The sequence below is a fragment of the Solanum lycopersicum genome, chromosome 3 (genome assembly GCF_036512215.1).
Source record: "Solanum lycopersicum chromosome 3, SLM_r2.1".
Classification (NCBI taxonomy): domain Eukaryota; kingdom Viridiplantae; phylum Streptophyta; class Magnoliopsida; order Solanales; family Solanaceae; genus Solanum; species Solanum lycopersicum.
Window position 1 is genome coordinate 32,659,490 of NC_090802.1, and position 12,290 is coordinate 32,671,779.

The window sequence follows — 12,290 nt, forward strand, 5'->3', positions numbered from 1 at the left end:
ATCTCAGTGAGGTTTAAATCTTTCTGCATTTTTAGAAATATTATATTGAAGACCCTTGAATCATGGAAAAGTTTAGGAGCAAAGAATCAAGAGATCACCAAAATTGTACTTATAGGATTCATTAATAAAAAAAAATTGTGATTTATTTTGTTTGCAGTTAATTTTCAGTGTCTACAGAAATTTGTTGTGAATAAATTTGGCATGCCTTGTGGGACCGATTCTTCTTTTCATCTCTGTCTTTTGAAAACCAAAAACTACAAATTCAACCAGTGTAATTTCCCTCAGAAAGAGTTGTGATTTTTGATATAAAGACTTTGCTGATGTCATATTTGCTGATCTTAGTTCCTTTGGCCCGATTAATTGGGGTAAGTTCAAGAACAGTGTGCTAGATGGATATTTATACTTCACTTATTCAGAGATGATGAAAAACAATAACTCCCATACGATGGTCATAACTGCAACGCCTAGGGGCAATCTTGCTTTCGTGTTGTTTGGAGAATTTTCTCAAATTGGCTCCAACTTTGGTGGATTCGAAGATTCAATAGATTCTCCAATTTCAATAAATGTCAATGATTTGATGGATGAATCAATCTACATGGACAAGAAGTTTTCAATGATGGAGAAAACCATTGAAGCCTTGAAAAAAGTATGTTGATGAAAAAAAACTTCATGTTCCTCAACTTATGAAAAAGTTGGAGATATTCACATCTGGAGAGTCAAGTCATGTCCCCACTTGTCCAGCTGGTTTTGATGTACAAAACAATGATGTTGAGGAATCTCTATGGAAATCAAAATTTCAAAAGGAGAAACGATCTTCTTCAATAGTGGCCTTATCTGTCCAAAATTTTCAAGAAATGGTAACAAACACTATTCAAACTCAATATGATGGAACACCACAAAGTTACTTGTATTACTCTAAGCCATATACCAGATGGATTGATTGTTTGTTAATGTCAACAAACTATTAACAATTTGATGGTAACGGGAACTCAAGGCAGTATATCGCCCACTTTGTTGAAACTTGTAGCGATGCTGGAACACAAAGTGACCTTTTGGTAAAACAATTTTGTTCATTTGCTGAAATGGAATGCATTCGACTAGTATATCGACTTAAAACACAAGTCCATTGATAGTTGGGATAAACTTGAGAAGGCTTTTCTCAATCATTTTTACAGTAATAGTCAAACCATAGGAATGATAGAGCTGATCGGCACTAAGAAAATAAAGGATGAGCCTATGGTGCATTACATCAATCATTGGAGATCATTGAGTTTGGCTTACAAAGATCTCATTTCTGAAATATTTGTTATGCATATATGCATTCAGGATATGTATTGAGGACTTCTAAACATACAATAAGGAATCAAACCACAAACTTTTGAGGATTGCAACACGATGGCATGACATGGAGTTGAGCATCGCAAGTCATGTGAAGGCATCTCTTTTTGCTGATCTGACAAAGGAAAAGAACGAATTCAAGAAAGGTATGACCTTACAAATTCACACAAAGGAATCCATGGCGGTGAACGCAACTTCTGTAAGGGCCACCACCAAGAAGAAACTAAAAGAGGAGGAAGCCCAATTCAATATCTAAAGGAGGAGAATCCATATCCAACCTTGAAAGATTTAGAGGCCAAGGTTTACCCTTTTCCAGATTCGGACTTACCTATGATTTTTGATGAATTACTAACTAAGAAGTCATTGATATTACAGAATCAAAGAGGCTCGGAGAAATCAATAAGAGTGGTGATCTTAAATACCACAAGTTCCATCGCATCATTAGTCACCCGACAAGTAAATGTTTTATCTTGAAGGAGAAAATCATTATATTAGTGAGTGAAGGAAAAATCAAAATTGGGAAAGAGGAGGGGAATGATGCTAGTGTAGTGCCCAATCAAAAGAAGTTCTCAAGGTCCCAAATTATGTCAAACACCATTTCCTTGCAATTCAGAAGTTTCACACCTATTGAAGTTGATTTTTCAAAGAAAAAAACCCTAAAGGTTCACTAGAGACAAACGACAATAAAGTTGATGGTTGGACTATAACTTCACATAAGAAGCGGTGACATCAAGAAGTTATTAAGATACGACTTCCTAAAATAGAGAAATAAGGAATGATGTGAATCAACTACAACTATCAAAAAGCGGCAAGCCTTGTACTAGCCAAAAGATCAATAATTATTTATGTCAAAAAGGTTCTGCTTGCACATTATGTTAGATGAATTCTTTCCTAAAAATTCCTTCGTGGTAGTCGACTTGGTGCAACACATGTTGTCTCCAACACAGATGAAACAAAGGAAAGCAAAGGCGAGCATAATCCATCAATACTACAAGAATATCAAATTGATGAAAAAGTTTCCCCATGTTGTGCTACAATTGCCTTGATGACTTTTTGTTAGCGTCTACGATACATAACAGACCTTTGGGTGTTCTAGGATATATTAGGGAACAACAATTCAATTGCATACTAATCGATGGTAGTTTGGTAGTCCATATGATGCAAAAAGTTATTTTGAAAAAACAAGAGATCTGTATTGATGAATTGTCCAAAAGTAAACTAATGATCCAAGGTTTCAATCAAGGAAGACAATGACCTGTACCAAAGATTTGTGTAGCATTTTCCATTGGTGACATGAAATCAAACACTTTTGTTCATGTTATAGATGCCTAAAATATATACAACTTGTTGCTCGAACATCCTTGGTTCATAAAAATGGAGTGGTACCATCTATTTTCCATCAATGCATGAATTATATGAAAGATTAAGAGGTAAAAAATGGATGTAAACATCAATACTTTCACTGAGACAGAGTCATATTTTGCAGATGCAAAATTCTATTTAGATTCTGCAAGATCAAATATGGAGGAACCTGCACAAGCTGACTCAATTGATCTCGAAGATAGTAAAGTTCAATGGTACCCTATCAAGATGTCTAAGAAAATAATAAAAGAGGTTTCCATTAAGATTTTCTATTTTCCATCAATGCATGAATTATATCAAAGATTGAGAGGTAAAAAATGGATGTAAACATCAATACTTTCACTGAGACAGAGTCATATTTTGCAGATGCAAAATTCTATTTAGATTCTGCAAGATCAAATATGGAGGAACCTGCACAAGCTGACTCAATTGATCTTGAAGATAGTAAAGTTCAATGGTACCCTATCAAGATGTCTAAGAAAATAATAAAAGAGGTTTCCATTAAGATTTCACATCTTAATGATACATACATATCAATATTGATAATGAGAAACTAATTTTTCGCTACATTTCATGTGAACGTGATAAGGCACAACACTCCTACTAGAATGTACTCAACAAGTTCACCCACCGAGTAAAGAATTGAGTCATGCAACATTCAAATATTTGAAGGATAAAATGATTTTTCAAGTTGCACAAGTCTCGTCTATCCCTTTGGATCCATCCAAAGACAATACCCAAGTTGGCAAGATAAAAGGGAACTTTCTTCAATAGGTCTTAACATTTTATGAAAAATCAGGTTACAACTTCTCATATCCAGCAAAGTTAGGATAATTCGTGGATGAATTCACTAGTGAAAAGATACATGGGCTTACAAAGTAACAATTTTGATTGAAAAGAAAAGGTATTATATCGCTACTCTAGGTTTGCGTTAGGATTCAGCTTCCCCAAACCTTTTCGAATTTTATCGAAGAAACAAAGGGAAATAAATCCATCCCATCACACCTCTATAGAAGAAAACAAAGGAGTATAAGGAGGTTTAAATACCACAATGGACTTTAGTATTTTAACACATTATGAGATTAACACCCCTTGTCTCTGCATTTGAAACACTAGGCCACAAAGATGAAGAGGAATCTTCTGAACAAGTGGAGGAAGATGCTACCACCTCAAGGACCTCTGTATTTAATCGCATGGGAGAAAAAAGGAAGTCATTATCAGGAAAGATGTTGTGGGAGCATGAAAATCAAGATTTTTATGATGTAACTGATAACAAAGGGAATCATAGTGTTTTCCCATCAAGTATGAAGAGGAAGATTGTATTATAAATTACTACATATCATTCATTGAAGGTAAAAAAACATTTTTTCACCAAATAGCTTCATGAAAAAACAAAAAAGAAGTCTTCGTAAGAAATCCGAGAGAAGATTCAAATTTGATATAATCATCCTATTACATAATAGTGGAAGAAGGTCCACATATTGATGATACAAATGATGATTTCCAAGAGGATCCCCTCAACTAAAGTATGGTGTACAATCAACCATAGACGACCTCAAGGAACTAAATATTGGAACTCTGGAAGATTCACGCCCAACCTTCATTAGTGCACTTCTTACACCACAAGAAAAGAGGAAATACTTCATGTTATTGTTTGAGTACAAAGACGTTTTTACTTGGTCGTATAGAGAAATGTCGGGCCTTAATCCTAGGATACATATTCATCATTTGGGTATTCAATGGAACACGTACTATAAAGCAGTCATAACGAGTGTTTTGCCATAAGTTAGTAACACAAATAGAAGCGTAGGTCAACAAGATCATCGAGGCTGGATTTATATAAAAAGTGAAGTATCCAATCTGGATCATAAATATTTTACCTATTAAGAAAAAGAATGTTTAAATATGTGTCTGCGTTGATTTTCGAGATTTGAACAAGGCATGTCCAAGAGATGATTTCCCTCTGCCAATCATTGAGTTCATGGTTGATGCTATAACTAGCATGAAGCTATTTCTTTTATGGATGGTTCTTCTAGATATAACCAAGTCAGAACGTCTCCAAAAGACGAAGAATATGTTGTTTTCTGAAATATTTATTGTTACAAAATAATGACCTTTGGTCTAAAGAATGTCGGTGCCACCTACCAACGTGCAACGAAAAAAATATTTGACGAAATGCTTCATAAGAGGGTGGAATGTTACGTCTATGAATTGGTGGTAAAATGAAGCAAAGGGAACACCATCTTGAAGACAGGCGAATTGTTTTTGATAGGTTAACGAAATTTGACTTGAAGATAAATCCACTCAAATGTGCATTAGGGGTTACCTCTGGAAAGTTTCTTGACTTCACTATGTATCACTGTGGAATTGACTTTGATCCCCACGGATATTTATGTCATACAAAATTGACTGAGCCAAAGAACTTGAGAAACCTATGCACTCTACAAGGAAATTTGGAATTCATTTGGATACTCATCTCTAACTTGAATAAACTATGCCAACCCTTCAACCATTTAATGAAGAAAGATGCTCCTTTTCACTAGGATCAATCATGGCAAAATGCTTTTGAAATGATCAAAAGATACTTGTTGAATTCACATGTATTAGGGGCACCACCTCCCGAAAAGTCATTGATATTATACATTACATCACAAGAGCGATCACTTAGGGCATGCTTTGCTCAAGAGAATGAAGATAAGAAGGAAGAATCACTATACTATCTAAATCGAACCTTGATAGGAGTTAAGTTGAATTATATTCCCATTGAGAAGTTGTGCTTCATCTAGCAAGATGGTCTATATTGTTTAATCAATATAAGATCATATACATACCTCAAAAAGTTGTGAAGGGGCAAGCACTAGCTAATTTCCTTGTTGATCACCCTTTTCTGGGAAATAGGGAACTTCATATGAGTATCCTAATGAAGATGCATTTTTTTTGTTGAAGAATTGTCGATATGGGTGATTTTCTTGGATGGATCTTCCTGTTGAGATGGTGCAGGGGCAGGAATCGTGTTGATATCTCCAGAAAGACATCTTACCATTTTCATTTATTCTAGGTGAAACATGTTCCAACAAAACCGTAAAGTACCAAGCTTTGATTGTGGGTCTTGAAATGGCATCATTTATGAAGATTTCCCTACTAGATATTTACGGTGACTCTCATTGATCATTAATCAACTCTTGGGGAGTTACGAGGGAAAGAAGGAATATTTTTTGTCATACCACCAATATTCTACTTTCTTATTTGAAAGTTTTAATCAATTTTTCTTAAATCAAGTCCCAAGAAAAGAAAATTGCATGCGGATGCTTTGTCTTACTTGGACACAATAATGGCACTCGGAGAAAATGAGACAACAAAAGGTATTGTATGTCATCGATGGTTTCGTCCTAGTTGTCTTGATCTTCTAATCTATGGAATCTACCATATACGAATCGAGTGGTTGAAGACGAAGATTGGAGTAAAAGACTAATTCAGCATCTTGAACGTGGAAGGATTCTTGGGGATCCGTGAATAAAAGCAGACATTAGGAGAAGGGCACCACGATTCATCTTTCACTAGAGAATATTGTTTTGTCATTCTTATGAGGGACCATTTTTGTGGCGTCTGGACAAAGAAGAAGGTCAACAAACAATGGAAGATGAGCATCATGTCACATGTGGATCAAACCAATCAGGGCCTAAAACTTCATTTTCGCATCAAGAGGATGGGATACTATTGGACAACAATGGTAATAGACTTCTTAGAGCATGCCAAACTGTGTCAAGCGGGTCAATTACATGCTAATTACATCCATAAATCTCCATAGGCTTTGCATCCAACTATAGTCTCATGGCATTTCGATGCATGGGGATTTTATGTTGTTGTACCTCATCCAAAGTCGCCAAAAGGACAAATGCATATCTTGGCCACAACTAACTATTTCTCTAGATGGGCTTAAATTGTACCATTAAAAGAGTTGAAGTAGGAAAAATGTTGTTGATTTTATCAAATCAAACATTCTTTTTAGATATGTCATACCAAGATGTATAGTTACGATAGTTTATCACCCTTTAACAATAAATTCATGAGCAGTTTATGCGACAAGTTCAATTTTAAGCAACATAAGTCTTCAATGTACAATGCACTTGTCAAAGGTCTTACTGAAGATATTAACAAGAAACTTGGTAACCTATTGAAGAAAGTATTTGCGAAGAATAAAAGAGACTGCCATGAGAGAACTAGTGAAGATTTCTAGGCATATCGTACAACCTTTAGAACGGCTATGCAAGCGACTTGATTTTCATTGGTGTATGTCGTAGAAGCAAAATCGTCCACTTGATAAGAAAATTCCATCATTTTAAATAGTAATTTGAAACGGACTTATAATTGAAAGTAACACTTAATTTTGTCTAGCATAGTTGGAAACTTTGGATGAGAAGAGATAGGAAGCACAACAAAGGTTGGAAAGTTATCAAGCTCGAATTGCGAGAGCATTCAACAAGAAGTGCAGCCTCTATCATTTCAAGTGGGAGACTTGGTCTTAGTAGTCAGGAGACCCATAATGTTCAATAGACATATCGGTGACAAGTTTACATCAAAATGGGATGGGTCGTATTTGTGAAGGAAGCATATTCAAGTGGCGCCTATAAATTTGTTGACAAGAGAGCGTAAGAGTTGGTCCAGTCAACGCTAATTTTCTAAAGCAATACTTCCCAAGAAGGTTTCCTATGCTCGTTAAGGTATGAGCATAAATTGCATGTTACTCTTGGCCTGCAAGAGTATAAATGATGTACGTCCCAAAAAACACTCGTCATCTTGAATTACAATATGACTTGATCATCTTCACCGAGGTAAGTAGGCGCTTGGAGTAATCACTCTCAGTTCAATCGCATGATTAAAAAAAGGGGGGTGGAATCATGTGATCATCACACCAGCTCTTTAAAATGATATAGCTAGCACGTGAGTTCAAATGTGTCACAGATGAGCAGAGGAGAAGAGTTAAGCAAGGCATCCTAGCTAACTTCAAAGGCGTATTTATAAAAATTCGTAAAGGTCTTGACTATGATTTTTACATATATCACAATTCTTAGAGTTTATTTCACAACAGAAAAATTGGCTCGTAATTCAGAGGCTTCTATGCTGAGTTATGATTTTTCTACCACGACCGCCAAAAGCTGAAAAAATCATCATATTTTGGGGTTTATCTGAGCAGACTTCAAAGGATTGTTTGTGAAAATTAATAAATAATTTGATCATGATTATTACACATATTTCATCTCTTGGAATCCACTTTTCAATGAAAAAAACGGGTCATGATTTCAAGGCTCCTACGTCAAGTTGTTAATGTTCTACCACGACCGCTCAAAGTTGTGAAATAGACCAACAGATTTTGGAATCAATTTGAGCAGACTTCAAAGGCATATTTGTGAAATTTCATAAATACTTTAATCATCATTTTACACACATTGAAGTTCTTGAAGCCCTCTCCGCAACAAAAGAAGAAGCTTATAATACAGAATCTCTTACGTCGAGTCATGGATCTTCAACTATGATCATTCAAAGTTGCATATCAAACATCTTAGGTTTGGAATTAAACTTAGAGATGATGAATTCATTGGTATTGGATCAGGCGACTTGCGATTCAACTTGAGTGTTTGCTTATGGTGGAGATAATTTTGTGTAATTCATTTATGCTTCAGTAAGTTACTCAAAATTAGGGGCCTCTTTACCTAAAACATCACATCGAAATAACCTTCAGATAAAATTTCTATATTAAAATGGTGTACCCACAAAGATCCTGATGTTAACACTCCATGTTCAAGAGACAAGTTTTTTAATTGTTGTCAAGAGTGCACAAAGTTGAGGAATTGACATTCTGGGCGAATAGCCTACTTGAGAATTTTAGAATCAACAAATTAGAGTGAATTTTGTTGTAACTTCTATAAATTGTGTTGTTCTTGATGCGCTCGTCACAATGAGATAATAATCTCTTGGTTTCATCACACTTATATCGATTTTTGTACTTTACACTAAAGATGTTTTCCACCAATTAAAACAATAAAATCTCATAGTTTCATAATTCGAGCTAACTTTGCAATGTATTTGTATTAATATGGAAAGATTTTGACTGTGATTTTTACATATGTTGTACATCTATGAGTTATTCTTCCAATGGTACAATAACACATCATTTCAAGGCTCCTATGTCTAATTATTGATTTTCTTCCAAAGTTGTTCAAAGTTGATGAGTTGATCGAGATAGAATTTGAGCTAACTTTAAAATACATTTGTAATAATCCAGAAAGATTTTGGCTGTGATTTTTACAGATGTTGTACTTTTATGAGTGATACTTCTAAAAGAACAAGAATTGCATCATGTCAAGGCTCTGACATCGAGTTATTGATTTTCTCCCGAAGTTTCTCCAAGTTAAAGAGTTGAACGAGATAGAATTTGAGATAACTTTAAAGTGACAGAAAATAAATTAAAATCACAAATAAAATATGAAAAAACAGTTTTTATTGATCAAGATTGTGGGTATAATTTTGTTCCTCCCTTGATTCTTCTCTGATAAGATTTATCCATGATTCGAGAGTCGTTCGTGGCATGATTCTGAAACAAGCTAGGATTATTTAGTTTTGACCTCTATATAAATATTTTATGAATTTTCTAGAATATTAGGGATATTCAAGATCTGTAAGAATACCCAAGAGCTTATGAGATATTTGAGCTCTACAATGGGTACTTCACTTATCGGATAAATCCAGCTTCGATGAACTTATTCACCTCCGCTTCAAGTTGTGTTACCAACTCAGGGATAAACACTCGTTATGATTAATTTTATAGGTCGTGTTACATTTTTCATCCCCAATTACGAATAGTTATCCTGGGGCTATGGCCCAACATTTTTCTGTATGACCAGCAAAAATGTCTTTATAACCTCAACCAATAACTTGAAGTATTTCATCTCTTCTTGTGGTGTAAGAAGTGAACTAATGCAGGTTGGGTGTGGATCTTCCAGGAGTCCCAAGATTTAATTTCTTTAGGCCGTCTATGGTTGATTATACGCCATCCTCTAGTTGAGGGGGAGCCTCCTGTACATCATCGTTTGTATCATCAATGTATGGACCTTCTTCCATTGTTATGTGATAGGATGATTGTGTCAAGTTTGAATCTTTCCTCTGATTTTCTACGAACACTGTGATGGCTTCTCCTTTCTCATTTCCTTTAATTTCATGAAACAGGTTGGTGTAAACAACATTGCTTCTTTTTACATTCAATGAACAATCTATGGTAATTGGCAATACAGTCTTTCTTTTTATACCTGATGGGAAGACATTGTGAATCTCTTTGTTATTGGTCACATCATAAAAATCTTGATTTTCATGCTCCAACAACGACTTTCCTAATGACTTCCTTTTTTCTCTCAAGCAATTTACAGAGGTCTTTAAGGTGGTGCATCTCCCTCCACCTTTTTCAGAAGATTCTTCTTCATCTTTGGGTCCAATCTTTCAAATGCATAGACACGGGGTGTCAATATCCCAATGACTTCAAACGACGAGGTACATCATGGTGTTTTCCCTCCTTAGACTCCTTTTGTTTTTATACTAAGGTGTGGTAGAATGTAGTTATTTCCTTTTCTTTCTTAGATGAAATCCAAAAAGGTTCCAGCAAGTTGAATCCTAACCCAAACCTAGGAGTGGCAACATGATATCCTTTTTTTGTCAACTGCATTTGAGACTTTGTAAGCCCATGTATCTTTTCACCAATGACTTCATCCTTGAGTTTTCCTAACATTGTTGGATTTGAGAAGTTGTACTTGATTTTTCAAATAATATGAAGACCTTTTGATGAAAGTTTTATTTTATCTTACCAACTTAGGTATTGCCTTTGGATGGATCCCAAGGTATAGACAGGACTTGTGCAAGTGGGATAATAATTTTCTCCTCAAAATTTTGGAATTTTGTGTGACTAAATTCTTTTCTCAGTGGATGAACTTGTTGAGTACATTCCTCTAGTAGTGGTTGTCCCTTTTTTCATGTGAAATTTTCAACGTTCACATGGAACGTAGTGAAAATTGGTCTCTCATTATCAATATTGGTATGTATGTCTCCTTTGATGGTAAAACCTTAATAGAAACCTCTTCTATTCTCTTCTTAGACATCTTGATAGCGGCCCATTAAACTTTACTATCTATGAGATCGATTGGCTTAGCTAGTGTAGATCCTCCATATTTGATCTTCTAGAATCTAAATAATATTTTTCAAATGCAAAATAGCCGTCTCAATGAAAATATTGATGTTTGCATAGATTTTTACTACCTCTCAATCTTTCATATACTTTATGCATTGACGCAAAGTGGATGCCACCACTCAATTTTCATGAACCCAAGGATGTCCGAGCAACAAGTTGTATGATGTTTCTCCATCTATAACATGAATCAAAGTGTTTGATTTCACTTCACCAATGTACTATCCTACGTAAATCTTCCGTATGGACCATTGTCCTTTTTATTTAAAACCTTGGATCAATAGGTTACTTCGGAAAATTCATCAATAGAGATCCCAAGTCTTTTCAAAAAAGCTTTTGGCATGATATTGATTGTCAAACCACCATCAATTAGTATGCGATTGAGATGTTCCTAAATAGATCCTAAAACAAAAAAAGATTTTTTATGTAGCTTAGACCCTAACAACAATTCATCATCTCTAAAGGCAAGTGTAGCACAACATGGGGCAACTTTTTCATCAGTTTGTTCTTTTGTTATTGCTGGATTATGTTCACGTTTGATTTCCTTTGTTTCATGTGGGAAACAACATGTGATTCACCAAATTGACTACCGCATAGGAATTCTTTCAGGAAAGAATTCAGCTAACATAATGGGCTTTTAGAGCTTTTGCAATAAAAACTATGAATCTTTTGGCTAGTCCAAGGCTTGACGCTTTCTAATTGTTGTAGTTGATTCACATCACTCCTTATTTCTTTTGTTTTAGGAATTCGTATCTTATGAAATTTGTGGTGTATGTGCTTCTTATGAGTAACTAGAGTCCAACCATCAGCTTCATTTTGTCTATCTCTAGTGAACCTTCAATGGTTTTCTTTGGAAAATCAACTTCAACAGGTGTGAAACTTTTGAGTTGCAAGGAAATGGTGTTTGGCATAATTTGGAACCTTGAGCACTTCTTTTAATTGGGTGTTACACTAGCATGATTCGCCTCTGATGTTTCATCCATGTCAACAATGATTTTTCCAACACTTACTAACATCATGATATTCTCCTTCAAGATAAAGCATTTACGTGTCGGGTGGTCAAGGACGCAATGGAACTTGAAGTATTTAGGATCACTAACCTTATTGATTTCTTTGAGCCTCTTTGATTTTGGAAGATCAATGACTTTCTTAGCAAGCAATTCATCAAGAATCATAGGTACGTCTAAATTTAGAAACCGGTAGACCTTGACCTCTAATTCTTTCAAAGTGGGACATTGCCTCTCTTCCTTTAGATATTAACTTTGGGCTTCCCCCGTTTTTAGTTTATTCTTGGTGGTAACCTTTACAGAAGTTGCTTTCACCGTCATAGATTCCTTTGTCTGGATTTTTGAGGTCATAG